This window comes from Canis aureus, chromosome 8 (genome assembly GCF_053574225.1).
Source record: "Canis aureus isolate CA01 chromosome 8, VMU_Caureus_v.1.0, whole genome shotgun sequence".
Classification (NCBI taxonomy): Eukaryota; Metazoa; Chordata; class Mammalia; order Carnivora; family Canidae; genus Canis; species Canis aureus.
In genome coordinates, this window is record NC_135618.1 from 70,630,004 (window position 1) to 70,636,930 (window position 6,927).

The following is a 6,927-nucleotide window of genomic DNA, read 5'->3' on the forward strand; positions in this document are numbered from 1 at the left end:
TCTCCAGCCTGGTTCTCAGTACCTGAGCCCAGACCCTGACTCTCCAGCCACACTGCTCCCCAAGTGCCTGGTGTCCTTCCCTCTATATCTCTGCTCACGCTATTCCCTCTTCCCAAAATGCTTTCCGCCTTTCCTTCCCCTGGCAAACCTGTACTCCTCCTATCAAGTCCATCTGTGAAGCTGGCTCCAAAGTCAACTGGGCAAGCAACCTCTCCCACTGCCAGTGCCTCAGCTGTCCTTGGAATGCTCCCTCATTAACCCATATTCTGTCTCAAAACATTCACCAGTTTATGGGCCTGCTCCCCGCTAGATGTTGGGTTCCAGTGCCTAGCACAGAATTTGGGGATGACAATGGTAAGTGAGCTTTTAAGTTCAGAGGAGCTGCTGAGCAAAAGTTTGATGGATGGATGGATGAATGAATGAATGAATGAATGAACATCTCTGCTTTCTGATACATGAGGAGCAGGGGACAGAAGGAGAATTTTGAGGCAGGGAACAGAAGTGTTCTGGGGACACTAATGGATGGTTCACAAGGACCAATAAACATATGTCAGACAAGGCCAGACAGGGAGGGGGGACAGGGCTGCCTAGAGGCAGGACCTGCTGAATGTCCTAGCTTCCTCATGGGAGGAGGGGTGGCTTGGCTCCTCTGCCAGTCTTGAAGCTGGCTCCCCCAGCCTGGAGTTCTCTGATACTGAGGGCTATGCCGGCAGCTGGAGCTGGGCATAGGGGTAGGCTGCCTCCTAACTTGCCCTGCCCCTGGCCCACAGCTCTTTCTTTCTCCCACATCCACATATACCCCTCTCAAATCTCCCAGTGGCATGTCTCCAGTACCTGACCCCTTTGTAGTCACCTCTTCCTACCCCCCCGCCCGCGTGTTTGTCCTTGGTCTCTTTCCATCCTTCCCCCTGCCCCAGTGCAGTCAGAGTGGGCTTCCTAAAGTGCATATCTGACCATTTCATGACAATGCTCCAAAGCCTTCTTTGACTTCCCTTGCCTTCCAGATAAATCTCCAGTTCTTACAGTGGTTCTTAAGATCCTTCACGACCTGTTTGGGCCTGTCACTTCCCCCTGGGCTGCCCTCCACCCTCTACTCCCAGGCATGCCCTCTGTGCTATGGCCACATTAGATTATTCATTATAATGAGGCATTCAGTAGATCTTGACTGTGTGGTCTCATATTCAGATGACTGCCATGTCTGAGGGGAGTACACTCGATTTTATCCTTGCCTGAGTCACTTCTCATAGCACATCAGGTGGCAGATATCAATATGTCCATTTTACAGGGGAGGAAACAGACTTGATTGTGGAGGTTGGGGCCCAAATGAGATCAGAGCACAGGAGACTGGCAATCGCTTGACTTCTCCTTATAAGCTTTCTTCTGAGGTCTTGTTGGATCCAGGTTCTCACCTTTTCCAGGAGATGCATGACCCTCACATGCTCCTCCTCCCCCAGCAGCTTTGGCCCTTCTCTCCTCAATCCCTGGCTGATTGTCATAGGGCCCATGGCCATCCTCTCCTAGGAAACCCAAAGCAAGAAGACCTGAAAGGTGTGCTCCACTCAGGAGGGAAGGGGGGGATGTTCTCCTCTCAGCTCCCACCAGCTCCTTTGGGAAGCAGCTCCACCCATGTCCAGCCTTCAAATGGCCATTAAAAGCAAGTTTTTTGAAGAATCTTTAAAGACATCAGAGAATTCTCATGATAGAGTGAAATATAGGATGCTGGCTTCCCTCACCAGTGTGTTCTCAGTTATTTAACTCTACGTATCTGTGAACACATGGACAAAATCCTGGAAGAAACATCCCCCATGTTCTCAGTGGCTATCTCCAAGTGGCAGAACTACAGGTGATTTCTATTTTCTCTTCGGTTTTTCTATTTCTCAAGTCTTGGACAAGGCAGATGTGCCATTCTTGGAATCACAAGAGTTCAATGAAACTTGCTTTTACCTGTCTCCAACCTGAGGAGTTGTGGGAGATGGTGGTAGGGATGGAGTTCAGTGTGGGAAGGGTCTCAAGTCACAGGCCATACTCAAAGCTAGAAATAAAACAGGTAGGCCAAGGGCTCCCCAGTTCAGTAAAAGCTACCTGTACTTCAGGGTCCAGTTCAATGGGCCCAGACCACCTCATAGGGCTCAAAGACCCCAGCAGGATGCTAAGGGAGCTGTGGTGCTGCTTGCCAACTTCAGCTGGCACAGCAGCCTCTACAGTGGGCAAGAGGCCAGGGTGAGGGTGGCAGGAGACTGGGTCTGTAACTGTTGGTGATGTGCCCCTCCCTATCATAAGCCCCTCTGCTCACCTGGGCCTCCTGCCTTCTCACCAATCTCTGTCTCCTCTCACAGAGCAGCCCATCACACCCCTTCCTCTCCAAACCCACTCTCACTGAGTACCCTCTGTGATCCTTCCACCTCTCTGAGCTCCCTACCCCTTCACTGGGCCCAGGGGGGTGTTAGAATTGAGGAGGAACTTTCTGGCCTGACATCCCTCCCCATTCAGACTGGACTAGTCACCGGACCGACTCATTCCCTCTCCAGGGCCCCACATCTGCTCTTCAGAGCATCAGCTGCAAAATCCCTCCCTCTCTCCAAGACATTATGAATAAGCCTCAACCACAGCACCACTGATGCTTCCCTGGATTTAGGGCCTGTGCACATGTGTCCTGGGAGCTCCTGGAGTCTGATGAACAGCTCTGGGAAGTGTGTGTGGGATACCTTCAGTGACACTGCAGGTCACCTCCAATCCTGGGCCAGGACAGCTAAATCCTGGCTCAGCCAAAGAATCTGGGGTCTCCACGTAAGCTACTGGGCCTCTTCAAGGTCTACCTTCTAGTTAAGACCCCAAGTTTGAAAAAAAAAGACCCCAAGTTTGTAGATGGGAGGGACGGATGAATTTTAAATCTCAGCTCCAACTAATAAAGCAAACATTGAAACACTTGGAGGTGACTTCTTAGCTTGCCAATAGAACCACAGGCTTCCCAACATACAGATCTACAGAGCAGAGAGATCTTAAAATTGTGGTGCTGGCAGGGCTCTTGGGGGTCATCCAGTCAAACCCTATTGTTTTATGGCTGAGGACACTGAGGCCCAGAGACAGGTAGGGACCTGCTCAAGGTCACAGAAGGAGTCAGTTAGGGATGGGCCCAGAAAGAAGGTCCTTGGACTCCTGTCCCAGAGCCCTTCAGTTACCTGTACCACCTGCCTCCTCCCACCTCCTGCCAGCCCACAGTGCCACAGTGCCCTGGCTGACCCTCACCCAGGAGAGCCTGGGGAATTGAGGACAGAATGATGTGGAAGCCACACTGGGCCTCTGCAGCAGTGGGCATGGGCTGCACCGAGACCTTGCTCTGTGACCTTGGCAAAGTCATGTCACTTCCATGCCCTGGTCTGCTCCTTTGTGAAAGGGAGCAAAAACACCTTTGATACCAGGTTTTGTGAGGGTGAAATGAGGTCATGTGTGTGAAGTGACAGGTGCCCAGCAGGGGCTTGGAGTGTGTAAAGGAGTCAAGGAAGAGAGAGTGGGCTCCCCTCATCTTTCAGCAGAGCCCCTGATGGCTGCTGGGACAGGAGGAGCCTTGATTCTGCCCCCAGGGCAATGAGAAGTAGACAGAGGAAGAGAAAAGTCAGTAGGGGAGGCTGACCCCAGCAGTGCTGGCAGTGGCTATTGACTACGGTCCCATCTCAGGGAAGTAGGGGCTAGCTGCTCAGAAAGGAACAGGCAGTCACTGGCTTGCTGAGGTCAGCAAGAGACTGGCTGGCAGGCAGAGGAGGTGAGAAGTGGGTACGGCAGTGAGCAGATGGGCCTGCCAGACCCAGAGTCCCCCTCTGGCAGGAGTGACAGTGGCAGGGGTGGATTGCGATGGGGGCACCCAGCTGGCCAGTTCAAAGCACGTTCCACCTCCGAAATATCCCAGTGACCTTGGGGGAGTCAGCTCCTCACTGCACCGCACACCCTCATTCATACGCCTCAGGCTCCCCACCTGGAAAGCTGGCATCATGAATCAAGAAACTGGCATTTAACTGGGCCTTGCTATCAAGAGGCTGGGACAGGTCATCAGCTATACTCTTGTCCCAGGGAAGACAGCTTGGGTAGCTTCATGACCTTGGGAAAGTTACTGGTCTCATTTCTCAGCTGTGAAATAGGGACAATGATATCTTCCTTGGGAGGCTTTTGTGAGGATTAACTGAGTCATCTGTAGTACTGTGCCTAGCATGGAGCCTGGTATGAGGCCGTCAGCCAACGTTTAGCTCCTCTGGGAAGAGAAAGACGGGCTTCAAACAATGCTGAAAAGTTTCCCACCTTTATCCAGCTCCTCCTTACAAAATTCTTACTTTCATTCAATCGACTAACACTTGCCCAGTATTTTATAGCCCCAAAGTAATCTCCCATCCATTGTCTGGATTATTTCTTTGAATGGCAAAGTAGATGCTGTTAACATGACACCTGTTCTACTGGTTGGGAAATGGGCTCAGGAAGGATCAGTGGTGTATCCGAAGTCATGTAGCTTAGGTTTGAACTCATTACTCTCAGACTTCATGATGCCCTACCCACCTATCCCTTCTTAAAATCTAATCAAGTCTTTATTCACCCTTCAAGAATTCCTCCTCCACCCCTCACAGGTGAGTAGGATGGGGCATAAAGTTAAGGAACCAAAAAGCTGGTAATGTGTGGGAGCAATTTCCTAGCCAGCTTGGTCCTATTTCTGTCTGGGGAGGAATTTGGTATCTGTTGGGGCCACGACCTTAAGAAGCACAAGGAAAGTCTTCAGCCCCTGTCCTGCTCTCCATCTAAGTTCCTGCCTCTTCTCTTGACGCAGGACAAAAGGCCAGCTCAGGCCCTCTGATGCCAGAAGTGGGTGAGTGAGTGAGGTCTGAAGGGAGTGAGAAGTCGCAGCTCAGATACAGCACAGGTATTGGAGTACCAGGCCAGACCTGGGTGCCCTTCTCTTGCTCTCTGCCAAACCCATCCCCACAATGGACCTGCTGCCAGGAGCAGGAACTGCAGGAGGCTTCAACACTGCCCTGGCAGGAGCCCTGGGAGGGAGGGGGAGGAGGAGGAGAGGCAGAGGCTGCGTCTCTTCTCTCATCTCTCCTTTTTACCAGAAATTTGCTCTGAGCTCAGGCCCACTCTGAGCTTCAGAAACTCTCCCCGGGCATACAGGGAAGCCACAGAGATCCCCTCGAAACTCCTCATGGCTATTTTTTTCTTCTATGCCCTCCATCCTCTTCCCAGTGTGAGAGTAAATGCCATCCTGTGTGAGACCCAGTTCTCATTGCCAGTTCCTGCCTCCCTAGGGGCATTTGGACAGCTGGGAAAGGGGCCAGGCCGTCCCCTGTGCTGCCACCTCCTGCTGGACAGAAGCCCAGCATTCAGGTGGGGGCTTGCTCCCCCCACCCCTGCCAGTGACCAGCATCTCCACGGGGTCCCTGCATTGGTCTCTCCCTTCCCTAGGGAGCAGGTCCTTCTCCTCAGTTGGGGGAGGGCAACTGGACTGCAGCTGGGGGCCTCCCTAGCCTCTCATGGGCCAGGCCATGGTCATTTATGCCCAGGGGAATCCTGTCCATGACCCCGTAGGGTTCCCACTTTCTCTATTCCTCTCAGTGAAATGAACAATGTTCCTTATCTCTGTTTCCCAGTGTCTCACACCCTCTATCAAACACTCTTGCAGTCCCCCAACGTATCCCCTGCTCCAGGGCCTGCGGACTCTGAGCCCCCCGTCCGACTGTGGAGGCCCAAGGTTCAACCCAGCCCCAGCCCCTCTGGGAAATGCCCCCGCCCCACTAGGGGCTCTCACCTCCCCGCTGACCGCCTCGCTCCGCCGGGTGCTGAAGCCAGGCCCTCCGGCCCCGCTGGTCCCGGCTGCTTCTTCCGCTTGGCTCGGCAGGGCAGCTCCGCGGCCCCCACGGCCCCGCGCCCTCCGTCTCCCCGCGGACGCCGCCGCCGCCGATTGCTGAAATGCTGGACAGCGCACCACCATGGAGGCGGCCTCCCTGTCCGCCCGCCGGCCAGAGCGGCCCGGACCCCACAGCGCCCCCAGCAGGCCCGGAGGGCCCCCCGCCGCGGAGGCAAGGAACTGGGCGTCTGGCAAGGACTCCACCCCAGCGACATCAGTTCCACTCCCTGCGGGTGGGAGCACTCCAGCCCCCGGAAGCTCCTGGGGCCAGGGAATTATTAATTTGGAACTGGAAGCAGAACTCGCTATCCTGAGTTCTCTCCAGGGCACTGCGCAGCTGGTGTCTAATAGGGTCCTGGGATCCGACTGGGAGATGCCTCAGGAGGTCCCTGTTATCCTGCATCCCGATAGCTGACTGAGGCTGGGAGGGGTGGTGCGGGGGTGGGGTGGGGGAGGGCCATCCTAACTGGGAGAGGAATTTGAGAACGGAATCTCTGGACCTTTGGTGGTGCTTGTTTGGGCGTCTGGAGTCATAGGTTCAAGTCACCTTTTGGTTACTCTCTTTGTGACTTTGGGCAGCTGTCTGACCTGCAGTTTCCACCTTCTTTTCCTTGCCCCACAAGTGAGCAGTCTGAGAGTTGGAAATTCAAGGGTAGGGCCGGCTCCTGAAGAGGCTTTGGAAGTCCAGAGACCTTTCTCTAGTGGAAGTCAGGAATGTGAGGCCTTTGGTTGGGGCTCACTTAGGCATGTCCTCATAGAAGCTTCGGGTCCCAAACAACAAGGCTGGAAGTGCCAGAGCTGGCTTGAGCAGCGCCCAGACTGGGGTGAGGCAAGTGACAGTCTTGGGGCTCAGATTTTAAGAAGGGCACTGAGAGTCGTCCCTGGTTGGAGTATATTTGTTCTAAGTCTGTGTGTTTCTGTGCCTGTGTGCCCATATACAAGTGTCTGTGCATGCCTTCCCCCCTCTCTCGCTTCCTCACATTTCTTCACCTACATGTGTCTTTGGAGTGTGTGTGCGTTGAGTGGTTGGGATCTTGGCACAA

General features: G+C 54.0%; 1 protein-coding gene across 1 annotated transcript in view; it reads right to left on the bottom strand.

The window, feature by feature from the left end:
- The window catches only part of SRRM3 (serine/arginine repetitive matrix 3), a 54,833-nt gene extending 48,914 nt beyond the window's left edge, over positions 1 to 5,919 (bottom strand). The window contains 1 exon segment of the mRNA XM_077908151.1: positions 5,786 to 5,919. The gene's annotated coding sequence lies outside the window, so the exon portion shown is untranslated.
- Positions 5,920 to 6,927: the final 1,008 nt, after the last annotated feature.